The sequence below is a fragment of the Pinus tabuliformis genome, chromosome J (assembly GCF_031772625.1).
Source record: "Pinus tabuliformis cultivar Carrire ecotype Pingquan chromosome J, CPIR1, whole genome shotgun sequence".
NCBI classification, from domain to species: Eukaryota; Viridiplantae; Streptophyta; class Pinopsida; order Pinales; family Pinaceae; genus Pinus; species Pinus tabuliformis.
Window position 1 is genome coordinate 1,319,902,165 of NC_142295.1, and position 14,672 is coordinate 1,319,916,836.

The following is a 14,672-nucleotide window of genomic DNA, read 5'->3' on the forward strand; positions in this document are numbered from 1 at the left end:
AAATGAAACAAATCCCCTTCCAATTCGAGTCTTTGTTTAGATCTCGTAAATTCCTAGTCGAGTCTTTCACTTGATCTTGTAAATGAACCTTCATTCCATCCACCTATAGTAACCAGTAGTCTACTTAGGTGAATGGAATGAAGCTTGGGAGGCATGTACCTCAAATTGAGTCATTATGCTAGGGGCATGCAAATCAATCTCAAGCATAGTTTCTACATGTTTCAAGATTGTTTAAAAATGAAACCAATTTCAAGCAGAGTTTCCTATATTTCAAGCTTGTGTAAAAATTAAACCATTTTCATCTTACCTCTCATGATTGTCGTTTCTATCAACGTGTTTTTTCCAGATGAGCCTTGGTTTTTCTCATTCCACCGTCACCATCTTTTTGGCCGATCATACGCTTTCACTCGGTTGTTTTACCCTTGCCCGAGGAACATCTGTGATGAGTGATCTTATTATCCAAGCTCTTAACGTTTACATGTTTTGAGTAGTTCCATCATGACTGGAACCAGTTGTTATCCTTTTATACCACTCGTTCCTCGAGGTGGAGTCCTCTTTTAGCTTGTTTTAGACTCCAAAAATATGAAAATATTGTCCAACAGTTGTCTTTTTGAACTCGTGAAAGTAAATGAAAAGACGTCTACTCAGCATAATTTTAACCCTTTTCTGGACTGAGATAGACTAATGTACAAAAAAAGGAATACCTTAGTCACACATGGCTAAGAGGTTCTCTTGAGTATTATTTTCTACCTTTTCAGACTTAAGAGACTATCTACGAAAAGGGATATCTAGAGTTTCCTTTTTTCCTCTTTTCAAACTCTTTAAACATGAAAAGGATGTTGAGTTACCCCTCCATCGGACTCGTAAAAATTAAACGACGCAAGACTTGTCACCATGACGAAACTGAGTTACTACTTCCTAGGGCTTGTTAAACTACCTAGGATGGATTCATTTCGTCACATGCCTTCTTGGGTTTGGGAAATCCATTTTCCTCTCATTTGATCATTACCTATCATCATCATGACCATTGATCCCATTTTTAGTCAAATGCAACCAAAATCCAGAGTCTTGTCACCGATATGTTCAAGAGAAGTTTTGGCTGCAAATTCAAACCTCTTATACCCCATTTTACCTTCTCAGCTACAATCCTGAATCACTCTAACCAAAATTACAAATTCCTTTATTTCATGTCGATGATGTGGGAAACATTATGGCCCTCCTTCTACGGATCACTTCTTGTTGAATCTAACTCATTATCCAGGAAAATGATCTAGAAACTCCCTTCCAGTACCTTGGAGCTTGAATGCCTCAATGGCAGGTTCTTCACATTCGACAATAGGTTCACATCACAAGCCTTCGATCGAATGATTCTACGAGTGTTCGAATTTAGCTTCGTTGTTCACACTCATGGATTGTGTTGTTGTACCTTGAGAGCCATTGTCATTATTGGTGATTTCTCTTGTACTTGTTAACGGTTCACATCATTGATTGGTAATCAGGTGGTTTCTACCATGTTCAAATTCAACACGTCTATTTACATGGTTAGATTCGTAATTGGGTTGGATCAAGACAAAGATGAAGACCCTAGATTTCATCTAATAAATCTAGGCTACATGGAGTTATTTAGTATTCATGATTGTATATACATAATTGTTTCTAGTCGGATGGTTGCTTCCATGCTGTGGATCCATACATATGATCCTTTCTAATCAGATGGCTGCGTCCATGTCGTGGATCCATAGATATGATCCTTTCTAGTCGAATGGATACGTTCATGTTGTGAATCCGTACATATGATCCTTTCCAATCAGATGGTTGCATCCATGCTGTGGATCCATACACATGAGCCTTTCTAGTCGGATAGTTGCGCCCATGTCGTGGCTTCGTATATTGTAAATGCCTATTCAGAGATGTCATATATGTTGTATTATGTTTTATTTGCAGGTCTCTTGATGGTAGTTCTCTAAAGTCCTTACCTTGACTTTTAAAGCACTTCAGTCATCACTTCCTATTCTGAATTCATGATTTTGGGGGCATATGTTATACAGTAATTTATCGCATTCCTTGTATCATACCCTAAGATATCATACTTTTCCTAAAATGTTGCAAAGCGACAAAAGCTGTCAATGAATTCGCCATGAAAAACATTGATTAGAGCATCCCTGAAGAAAAGAAGAAGAAATGCCTTGAAGTAATTCTCGAAGAGCTTGTCAAAAAACCCTATTTGCAAGCCCAACACTACTTTTAGTAGGAAAACCTATGCTAGTACCCTTTGGTCTAACTAGTGACTAGCGCTGCCAACGTGACTTTGGATAGGAAAATCCGTGCTAATCCTCTTCATGCAGTTTCTCCAAAAATGGAGCAGAAACTTCTCTTACTAGAAGCCTCGAGAACAATGAGTTGGTTATTGTTGAATAAGGATATGGTCAAGTACTCCCATTTTGAGTCCTTGATCCTACCTTTAGGGATCTTCCCCTTAAGATGTGGCCTTCTTCCCCCTTTTGTGGGTCCTTAAATCCCTCTCATTCCCTATAAATGCATTCCCTTACACCGTCAAATGGTTGGTCAAACTAGATTGGTCATGTTGTTGCCAAATTGTGCCTAATTGCTGCCAATTTGTGAAGGAGAAAGGAGAGATTGAGAAGTCTTGGCTTGGACTTGGAAACCCATCCAGAAGGAGGCTTCCAACATCAAGGTAGTGGTTGTATGCTTCTCTCTTGTGTTTATTATTAATAGAGTGCATGTTTACTTTCCATAAGCTTGTAAATGACTTCTTGCTTAGTATGATGCTCCTTGATTTGTCATATGGTTTACATTAGAATTCATATGCTATTTTTTTTCCTTTGTTGTATTTGTTTGATCTCTCTTGTAGGTATTCATTCACAACAGAATAGCAAGGATCGAACTTGGAAGTGAGGATATCGATATTGACATCGAAAAGAGACTGCATAGGAGTGACATAGGTCATATTTCCTCTTTCATGTCATTCTGATTTAAACTATGAAGCTTTGCATCAATTCGTTTCAGTTGTTACTAGATCCACTCATTGGACTAGAGGGATCGCTTCTTTCCGTAGAAGAGATTGCCTAGATAACAGGGCCTGGGGGTATAAACCAAAAACTAAGTTGAATATCTTGCGCTTTGGCAAGGATTGGAATTGGCAATTGAAAAGAAAATTATCAAAGTCTCACTCTTTGAAGACTCAATGATAGTAATTCACTAAGTGAAGAAAGCTAGGGGAATGACGTTTTTTCTTTTTCTTTTCTTTTTTTTTGGGGGGGGGGGAGTAAAAAATTCTAGTGAAAACCAATTAAAAAAAAAAAAACTCTAAAAATGGAAAATTTTTATGTTAGAATAACATCTCTTTTCTTTTCTTCTTTTTTTTTTCGGGGTAATTTTCAACATTTTTTAACAATGACCTTAAAGATAAAATATCACGACTCTGAAAAAATTAAAATTCCAACAATTTCCAGGCATGACATTAAAGATAGAATATCATGTCTTTGAAAAGCCTTAAAATTCCAACAATTTTCAGCCATGGCATTAAAGAGAAAATATTTATAATTGTGTTCAACCATAACATTAAAGATAAAATATCATGACTCATAAAAACCTTAAATTTTTGACAATTTTTCAACCATGGAATTAAAATCAAATATCACGACTACAAAAAAACTTAACTTTTCATTATATTTCAACCATGGCAATATGGAAAAATTATATGACTAAACAAAACTTTAAAAATGAACATCTGAATGAAAGAGTCATTATACCAAGAGTAATTTTTTTAAATGTTAAAAATATAGCTATTTTAAAATCTTAGCATAAGACAACTTGACACATTGCAACAAATATTTAAAAATCAACCATTAAATTAACATGCAATGTAGATGAACTCAACCCATTGCAATGAAATCTTAAAATCAACCATGAAATTGACACACTATGGGGGCAGACTTGATCCATTATAACGAAAACTTTAAAATCAACTATCAAATTGACACATAATGGGTTCAGTTGCTAGTCGAGGATTGACATGGACCCTGCAGCAAAAAAATAAATAATAATAATAATAAATAGATAAATAAATAAAAATGAAAAATACAAAACAAAACACCCCGATGGGGGTGGATAACCAAAGGTAGTCAGGAGCCATGCCTAGCCTCCCTCTAGACAATCCATGGTGTTAAAGGAAGGAGTGTTGTGTGGCAAAACATGAAACAACCTACCAGTGTGAAATCAACCATCAATGATCGGGAGCATTTATGTTAATGCAAGTGGGATCAGGGTTTCATACAACAGATTATGGATTTCACAATGATATTATGGTGATTTTAGTTTGGTGTAAGTGAGCTAGATTGGCGCCATAGGCCAACCCTCCGGCTCTTTGGTAGTTATTGGAGACTTGAATGGGCAATGTGCTCTAAATTGGAGGGTGCCAAGAGTGGCATGAGCTTGTAGAAGCGAACCAAAAGAAATTCTAACTGTTACTTATACTTGCACTCCCTGTGGCAACCTCTAGAATGGTTGGTTAATTTGTTCTCCACCTGCTTTTGGTTTTCACTTGGCAATTTTTATAGACTCTAATCTATTGTATCGCCTGCTCTTTGGGGTGTCGTTGGAATTGGTCGGAGTGTGATAGGGGAAACAATTGGGATTTTCTCTCAATTGATTCTCGTCTCCTTAGTTCTTTGTTATCTTGTATCTTTTTGACCCATTGGTGCATTGTTGGGCGACATTAGGTTGGCATTTGCTTACGGGCACCAGACTTTCCTCCTGTGGTGGTATGCTCCTTAGAAGAAGAATCAAATGTGGGTGGTCTAAATTGTGGGTGTAAGGGGATTGGATTTGGTAGCAACAGTCAACAAACCTGGTTGGAGTGAGACTAATAAGATCTTATGGAATAACCATGTAAATATTTGCATTTGCAGTTAATAGAAAGTTTTGACTTACAAAAAAAACAAAACAAAAATTAAAAATAAAACAAAAAGTCTAAAAAATAACAACTAATAAATAAATAACTATATTAAAACATAAAAAAGGGCCAAAAAAAATCCAACATAAAAAATATATAAAAAACACAAAAAAAAAATTAAGCATAAAAATGGTTAAAAAAATAAAATTAACTCATAAAAAAAAATGAAGAAAGAAAAAAAACATGATTTAATTTAAAATTTTAACACCAAAAAAAGACAAACTAAAAAATAAATAAATAAAAGTAAATTAGATATTTAAAAAATAAAAATAAAAAATACAAATTTAAAGCATTAAAAAAATTAAAAAAAAAAATAAATAATAACAAATATTAAGTTAAAAATAAATAAAAATGTATTGAAAAAAACATTGGAATGAATTAAAAAAGACAAAAATTAAAAATTAAACAAAAACATTTCAAACAAATTTACAAAAAAAGATCGTTTCTTTTTTTTTATAGTTCATTTAAAATGAAAAATTAATAAAAAAAAATCACTTCCCTTTGCCCCTTGCTGGCGAAGGGTGATTCCTCTGCTAATTAGAGCTAAGGGCGGTGATTTCTTTTAATATATATATCTATCTATATATATATATCTATCTATCTATCTATATATATATATATATATATATATATTCCCGTAAGAAAAGTCGTAATTTTATTAATGAAAACAAAATTACATTTTGTATATGTTGAGTCGCATTTCATCTGCAAGTCAAATGACCTCAGATCAGGGGTTCGTTAAAAAAAGTTTAATGTACATATGGGGAGAAAATCATGTTTTCCTCCCCTTTTTCTTCTCGACCTTGCGCCACTCCCCTTGAGACGGCATCATGGATACAAGTTGAAGTGGATTTTCAGCGCCTGGTCGGGGATTTTCCTTGTCAGAATCAGAGGTGTCTGATGTGTGTAGTCTTTTGGTTCCACTATTTTCCATTGTATCTGGCATCTTTTCCGGTTGTGGTTCCATAGGTCCTTGTGGAGATGTCTCCTGGATTTCTGCTTCTTTGTCTATTTGATTGTTCTCATTTGGTATGGGCTCTTCCACTTCAAACTCCTCCTCCTCTTCAGGATCTGGTGGGGGAAATTTCCAACCCTTGTGTTGTTTCCCTGTTTTCTTCTTCCTTCGGCTGTCTTTTTTGTCTTCAGGACATGTATTTTGTAGATGTCCTGTTTGCCGGCATATTCTGCACCTAAATGCTATGTTTTCATAGTCTAGTGTTTGTGTCCAGCTTCGTTGTTTATGCTTTAGTTGTATGTGGTCCGGTAAGCCTTTACTGAGATCTACTTCCACAAATGCGTGCAAATGTAAAAATTCTTTCCTCCACTATTTGTGTATCCATTTTAATATATCTTCCAATGGTGTTACCAATACCTGCAAGAACCTATTGGTCCCAGAAGTGTAATGGGAGGTTGTGCAGACGGACCTAAACCGACATCCTAGAAACAACCATAATATTGGCATCGAATTCCGGGAACCATGGTGTGATGAAAAGGCCTGTAGATCCCCAGAACCATGGTCCCTCCTGTATCACAATGTCTCTTATCTCTGTTGAATGGAATTTGACAATAAAAAACCCCTTGGAACAGAGGTGAATCTCACAGTGTAGAGTCCATTTTGTGAATATCCAATGGAAAAGTTCAAAGGGTTTTGGCCAGAAACAGTTGAATCGACAAATGATGGCTTGTGATTCAAAATTATTACATGCCTCATCTGTTTCTGGTATATCTATATTTAGTTCTGGTGTATAGTTCAGCTGCTCCACAATGTATGGACTGGGTTCTATTCCAGCTTGCTTTGGGACTACTGTAGGAGTTTTTCCCCCTTGTAAGATGTTCTTGAAGGATATTCCTCCATTTTTGTGCTTCTGTTGTGGATCTATGTTGTTTTTTGTTTTTGTGCTTGTCCCATTGCCTCCTTCTGTTTTTTTTGTTGAACTGAAAGTTGCTGCACCACCTCGCAGCCTCAGGTTGAGTGTTATAGTAGATTCTGACATAATGTTGTAGTCCAAAATGGATCTGAGATCCTGTAGGGTTCTTCCCCCATATAACAGAAGTTGTAGTCCAACCGGGTAGCCAATTTGTTTGGCGATGATATTCTTCAGGTTCATAACACAGTCTGTTGCAAGGACCCAAATCAAGGTAGACTTCCCCGAAGGGGTTTTAATAAAAATTTGAAAGCGATTAGAAGTTACCAAGGAAGGGGGTTCTGTGGTCCTCTGGGTCATGCAGGACGGTGTAGCTTCAATGTCTCCATAATGCTCTGTAGTCTTTGTCTACTCCTCCAACGTCTTGACAACCTTGAGAAAATTTCCGAGAGTTTTGGTCGACCCTCGCAAGGAGGTGAACACGTCTTCGATTCCAGCAAACTACAGAACCTTCTTAAGCACGCGAGCAACCACGATCCCGACACCTCTGGGGGTGGGCACCATTCTGACTATTCCAGAGCCACATTTACCAGTGATCTTGACAGGTACAATGTGGGGTTTCCGGATCTTGTTACCCCAATAACCCCTCCTCACGGGAATAACCGAAAACTTGGCCAAAATAATGGCTCCGCGGCTGGCCGTGGCCACCTCTTTGCTGCACTTAACGCCGAGCTCGACGTGGCCATTGTCGTCACCCACGATCTGGTGCTCCTCAATGGCCAACGAGAAAAGATAAATTTGCTCGCGGGAACAGATTTTTCCTTCTTTTACCAGGCAGCCAAGCTTTGTCACGGATACCCCCTTTCCTTCTTCATCTCTTCGGGGTCCTCGGCGTCCACCGTGACTATCCTCGCGGCCTCTATCGCCTCGGCCTCACCCAAACCCGCGCCCGAATCCCCCTCCTCTTTTCGCCATTGCTTTGCTAGGGTTTCTCTCTTAGAACGTATTCTATTCCTATATGTGTTTGTGTGTGTGTATATATATATATATATATATATAGTTTCAATTTTATTGTTTTTTTATAATGTTGTTTTTTTAATTGTATGTTAAACATTTTTTATTTTTTATTTTATTTTTTTTACTGCAAATTTTATTTGAATCATGTTTTTTATGATAATAATAATAATAACAATTCTTCAAATGTCATTATTTTTAGGATATAAAATTCATAAAATTTGTTATTTTTCCAATTTTTTTTATTTAATTTTTTCAAAAAAATTGTTTATTTAACATTTCATTTTAAAGAAATTGTCTCAAAATATGTATCTTTTAAATTATATCTATATGCAAAAAGTATATTTTTGTCTAGTGCTTAAAATTATTGATTTTTAGTGACAATTATTTACAAGTATTGAAGTATTCATTAACGATATATAAATATATAAAAAATATTAACTTTATTATTATTTTTAAGCTTTGCAAAAAAAATTAAAAATCTCATTTAAAAAAACATTGCAAAGAAAAAAAAAAAACACAAATTTGAAAAAACTCTTAAAAAACAACATCTTAGGACGAGAAATAAAAACAGGAATAAGACAACTTGAAAAATGGTTAAATAATCAATATTTAAAAAAAAATGTGCATACTTAGGACATAAGAAATTTTAAAATATTAAAAATATGTCCAAAAAAAAAAGTTGATGCTACTTTCAAAATCTGCATTAAAATCGCCAATATTTTAGGAAAATTATCCATATTTAATATATAAAAAAATGTCAAAAATAAGTCCCCCAAAAAAGGTTCTTGCTTGATAGGTCACTTTGTTTTTTGTGAAGTTCATTAATGTTCACTTTCATTAAGAGGTCATCGAGAAAAGAGAGATTGTGTTCATTTGAATAAACGCTTCATGTCTTTGAATCTAATAAACTTCCTTTTAATCTACTAATGGTACACCCATAATAGAGGTAATAGAGGTGATTGAAAATGACAAAGTACTAGTAGAGGAAGCCCTAGATTTAACACACAAAACAACCACCCCTACTCAACAAACCAAATAACATTGCTATTACAAAAAAAGGGAATTAATTATTTAAAATGAAAATTAATTATTTAACTAATGAATTGACATGTCTTTTTGAATTAAAATGTCTTATAAGGGTTATGATAATTACACCGAAGGTCTTCCTTCTCTATGGAGTTGGCTGGGCAAATATGGTTCATTCAAGCCAATCTCAACGTCCCATTTTCGTCCTTCCATCAAGTGAAAATTTGACACGTGGAAAAGTTAAATGAGACTTTGTTTTTTAAGTCCACGCGCCTTGAGCTCGATGCGATTAATGAAGGCGTATGACCTCGGGTTATTCATCATCACGCCAGTGACCTGAGTGGATGGTACGCCGCTCTAAAATTGTGCGATGTTTTCCCTCACCCGCTCTTCCAAAGTAGATCTGCCATAAATGAAGCAACAACTTTGGCCTAGATGGGGATTGTTTGCTTTAGTTATTATAAATCGCCCAATAGCTTTCTGCCTATCTCTGTGCGTTCAAGCTGAGGGCTTTCGTGAATTTGTTTCGCCCCTAAAGGTAGAGTGCTTTGCGAGGCTTCTGATTCTTTGGGTATAGATTCAATTTTGATTTTATCAGTTTCTAGGTTGAATTGTGAACAACTATCAACAGTTGTGGCTTCTGTTTTCTTTTTTTAGAATGGGAGGGAATTCGACCTAGATGTCGTCTAGCATGAGTAGGGTGGGGCTTGGATACGGCATCCGCATAACTGTGGAGATTTTCATTCTCATTTCTATCATTAAGTTTGTCTACTATGCATATATCTAATTCTAGGGTTGAACAAATGTAAGTTAAACAACTGAAAACCATGTTCCAGAGTGATGAAATTTCCTGTAAACATTCCCCATTACGTGCATTTACTACTCATCTCCACTCCATTCCTCTGATCAAGAGGAGTTCTTTGCTCCATTTCTCTGATCTGGGGAATCCCTTTCTCTGATCTGGGGCAATCCACGGAGTTGAGAGTATTTTGTGTACTAACTCTCATGAGAAATTGGATCCCCCTAAGACTGGGGATTCGTTGTACCCCATTCCAACTGGAGGTGAATTTTGTTGCATAGTTACTATGGGGAAAAAATTCACCGCCTCTTCTGCGTGATTGTCGAAAGTGTAGCCATCTTCAAAATATGTCAAACCAGCTGGAAACTCCTCTACTTTTAATCTAGTGCAACCCGACCTGTTGAATGTTCTAAGTCGGTCAAGACCACAAAGCCCTACTATATTCTTCAAGGTAGGACAATCCCCCAAATCCAGAGTTGTGAGGGTTGTTGGCAATGCTCCAACCTCTTCTAGATTATTACAACTCTGGATCATAAGATGTTGAAGGCTGATACTTTTGTGGAGTATAGTTCTAAATCTTTGACCTAAAGGATGCCTTTGTCACTAGAAGACTCCAATCCACGAACCCTTTTAAATGGTAGGTTCCTTAAAGGACATGAGTGTACCCTTAAAACATTCAGATTCTTCATGTTCAAGACAATGGGTGGTAAGTAGTGTATCCCACATTTCGATATGTTCAAATCGATCATATCATTCAACGGCCCCACTGAATTGGTCAAACATTGCAATTTCATACATCCTTGGAGCTGCAATTCCTTCAAACTCGTTAGACAAACAAGCGAAGGCATAATCACTTTCAGGAAAGGGCCTTCTAATCTCAGAATTTCCAAATTGCTTAGGCACACAACATCCATCAACAACTTTTCCTCCTTTAATTTTGTATCAACAAATTTAACCTTTCTAATGACTAGTGTTGCCTAACTTGGGGGGAAACAATTGCATTTGAAGAAGAACTGAAAAATCTAAGCATACCCCAAAGCAAAAATGAACTCAACAACAACATAGAAAGGTGCAGGAATTAAAGAATGTAAAATATGAACAAAAAACAAGAGAATTAGAGAAAATAACATTATACTTGTAAGTCTATCACCATTCAATGTCATCGGAATAGACCTTAAGAAACTAACAAATAACACATCATTGTGATTCTTTACAAATATTTGAATAAAAACTACCTAGAGCCAAAAAATGAAAAATGTCAAGAGCAAAAAACGTTCAGATAGCCAGTGCCCTTGAATAAATATCAAAGGATAGATTGAAAAACCTTAGGTGCAAGCCATTTGTATCCACCTATCTCATATTCAAGAACCTCTTCCAAGATCTCACAAGGGTGAACCAGTCCAATATCTGCAATAGCTGTGTTTCCTTGCTTATCAAGCAATATACTCATTGTATTAAAATATATGTGCACAATCTCGCTCTTCACACCCACATAGCCCAAATGTGAGCTTCATTATTTTAGGTTTCTTAACTGTTGATTTAAGGGCACTTTCAATATTTGTTTTGGAGCATTATCATGATTGCAATGCATGGTTATGATCTCCAGTGTGAATTTTTTTTACTTAGAGATGTATTTCCTTGAGGGAGATGCCAACATTTTCAAGTGCACAATTCACAACAAGCCAGGATATAATGGAATTACAAGAAAATGTGATCTTCAAGAGGCAAAGCTCATCATCAGAGAATGCAAAGTTAGACTTCAGGGATTCATATGCATCAGTAGGTGGATATTTAATACTACCGACTTCATGTATTATAACTTCAGGATGGTCTTTTGTTGCTTGCTCTATCAAAGGAATGTGAAGAAATACTTTCTTCATATCAAATTCAGCTTGAGCATAGCTACCACATCCAAATCCAGGAATACAAAACGATAGTAAGGAAAACAAAATTCAAATATTGAGATAAAAGTAGAAAGAAAATGTAGATGTTAAAAAACAAAGCCCAAGACCTCTCCCAAAAGTTAAAACAATTATAACAAATGCATATTTGCCTAAAAGCGATACCAAAGAGAACATTTGAAATTATTTTAAGAGAGAAGGACCAAACAGAGAATATAGAAACAAAAAATTGAAGAGTCAGATATTAACTTTAAAATCATAAAACAAGGTGCTTTAGAGGTCAAAGGACTAACAATAATTGTAGATTTACATAGATACGAACACCAATTGAAAATCCACCAAACCCTAATCCATATGCTCATCCAACATTTTTTTTAAATGATCTGAGGAAAATGTTTTGAGGAACACAACCCAAGGGGCTAAACCACATAGAGTGGATTTCCTTTGGCTTAGGTATTGGGTCTGAGGGGCAACTACTCTGCCAACATTGTAGGTGACTTGCGCTCGAACTCATCCCTTTGAAATTCATTCCATTTGGGTGAGGAAGAGCACAACAAGAATAAAACTTTGATGAATGGCTTAATACTTCGTCGACCTCGGTAGTAAACCAAGGCCTCGTTGGCAATCCTAAAGAACATTACAGGAAAAGGACTACATATTCATATTTTGAAACCACATCATTTCAGATCTTAATATTTTATTGAATCTCATTGAGATATTGAATATGAACCATTTCATTTCAGATCTTAACTTTGTGGTGAATCTCATTGAGATATTCAATTTGCATGGTACATATCTCTAGGAAATCTTGTTTACAACATGAATTTGTAATTTTCTTTGACGAGGGGTGCAACATTGTAGTATAAACAAATGCACTACAATTGTTGCACTTGCAAAAAACTAGAGATTCAAACAAAGAACAAGAACACCAATTGAAAAATATCTGGAAAAGATGACACCAAATATCAAATACTTGCAACTTTATAAATCAGAATTTCCAGGCCCATTTTACAATTTATGCCTATAGGGGAGGAATGTGATTTATATAGTTCCCCATCTCAACTGGATCATGATAAGCAAAGTTACAAGAAGGTGAACTACAATTATTGAAATTTATAACTTCCCAGTCCATAGGTGCCAACTCAAATAAAAATTACAAAAATCCTGAGAAGTCATAGAAGACTAGAGTACCCACTTGAGAGGCAATGAATCAAAATGCTTTCTAACATTGTTGATGAGCTTCTATGGAAGCTAGCTCCCAAGGTACAATTGCGTCAAATTATTGAACATACTTCCGCAAACCACCTTCTTGAATTCGTTTATGGATCCATCTCTGGATATGGTGTTAAGATTCAAAGTGCTTTTCAGTGTGCTAATAGCCCTTGCTACGTTTTTCCCCGGTCTCTGTTATTTCTTTTGTACAACATTAAAAATAATCAAATTGAAATACCAGAGTAGAAGGTAAAACTTTCAAATTGGAAGGCGTTTGTGAGCTAGTCATTGGAAGGACAACTTGTCAGGTGAGCTAGTGGGTGTAGGGGTTGATGGTTCCCATACCACAACATGGTTCTTTCCACTGCTTGCCCATTATTGTGAAATGGCTCACAGGAGATACATAGTATTATAATGATATAGTAAGTTCTCCCAAAACAAAAAAAGGGTCAACCTGTAGTTTTTACGTACATTGCAGTAACACACACAATAATAGTAGAATGTGCACAAAAGCAATACAATTTTTAATAGGCTAAAATACAGTGAGATAAAGGCAAATCATCTGAGCTTCAACATTTGTGCTACTTGTAGAAATGAAAATAAAGTGAGATATGCAGATTGATGCAAGATTGGAACTGAATGGTATGAATAAGATGATTGCAGTAGCCAAAAAAACACTAAATATACCAAAAATAGGTGAGGACCATGACTCCAAAATACCATAATGATGACAGATTGATGCAAGACTGGAACTGAATGGTATGAATCAAATTGCAGTAGCCAAAGAAACAATAAATATACTAAAAATAGGTGGGGACCATGACTCCAAAATACCATAATGATAACGAGTTGCTTTCTCCAGCCAAGAAAGCATTCGTCTGAATCTCCAACATTGGTGGGAATTTAATTCACTGGACCAAAAAAAAATGTTTAGCAGCTTTAATTGACCAGACATTTAAAAAAACATTAAACTATGTGCCACATTTGTCTATATACTTATAAAAATATGTTTTTAAGTCGCGAGTTGGCTTTTAACACTCCCACTTGAGTTTATTGATTTTCAATTGAGTTTATTGCATATATATATATATATATATCTATATATATATATTCATTCTATGTTTAAGGAGATGTACATTTGGAGTGAGATTGGAGGGTTTGAGTTGATACCCAAGCCTCCTCCAACATATTACAAGAATCTCAGGTCGAGTTGGAGATGTGTTGAGCAAAAAACACATTGAAGAATGTGAGGAGTTTGGGGGGATGATCAGGAATGCTCTTACAAATTTTAATTATTTATTTTTAATCAAATGACCCAACCCAACATCACCTTGTTCTTTTAATTATTTATTTTTATTTAAAAAGTATATTTTTATTTTTATTTAGAAATAAGAAATTTTATATTTAATCATTTTGTTTTCTCAAGATGGAATTTCTCAAACCTTCTTATTCCTTCGGTGTACCTTTGCACCTTTAGGTGCAATTGCTAGTATATAAAAGGAGAAAATATTGGAAGGAATGTGTGCGGGTACAACTGTAATTTGTGGTGTGAACAAGGCATCTTGACATTTTCATTATAACTTGTTTTCTAGAATGCTTCAAATGGTAAATTTTTTAGCATATTGAAGATAGATCGAGGGGAACATCTAGTTAATATTTCAAATTTTGGTTCACTTTATTTTCAGAGATACATGCACTTGAAGTTAGGATTTGTGATTGGTCCTTAAATGTATTTCAAACAAGCCTTCTCAAAATTTTCACTATAATTTTTTTTTGGATGTTTCATACCATGAAATTTGGAGCAAATGCAGAAGACATCATAATTCTATGAATTTTTTCGGAGATATGGGGAGACATACCGAAGTAACTCAAGTAAA

At 35.4% G+C, this 14,672-nt stretch overlaps 2 pseudogenes; both read right to left on the reverse strand.

Annotated features, from left to right (window-relative positions):
• Positions 1-7,248: 7,248 nt before the first annotated feature.
• Positions 7,249-7,815, reverse strand: LOC149232129 (small ribosomal subunit protein uS5y/uS5u/uS5v pseudogene; annotated as a pseudogene).
• A 3,321-nt stretch (positions 7,816-11,136) lies between these two features.
• Positions 11,137-14,672, reverse strand: part of LOC149232130 (uncharacterized) — a 38,664-nt pseudogene continuing 35,128 nt past the window's right edge.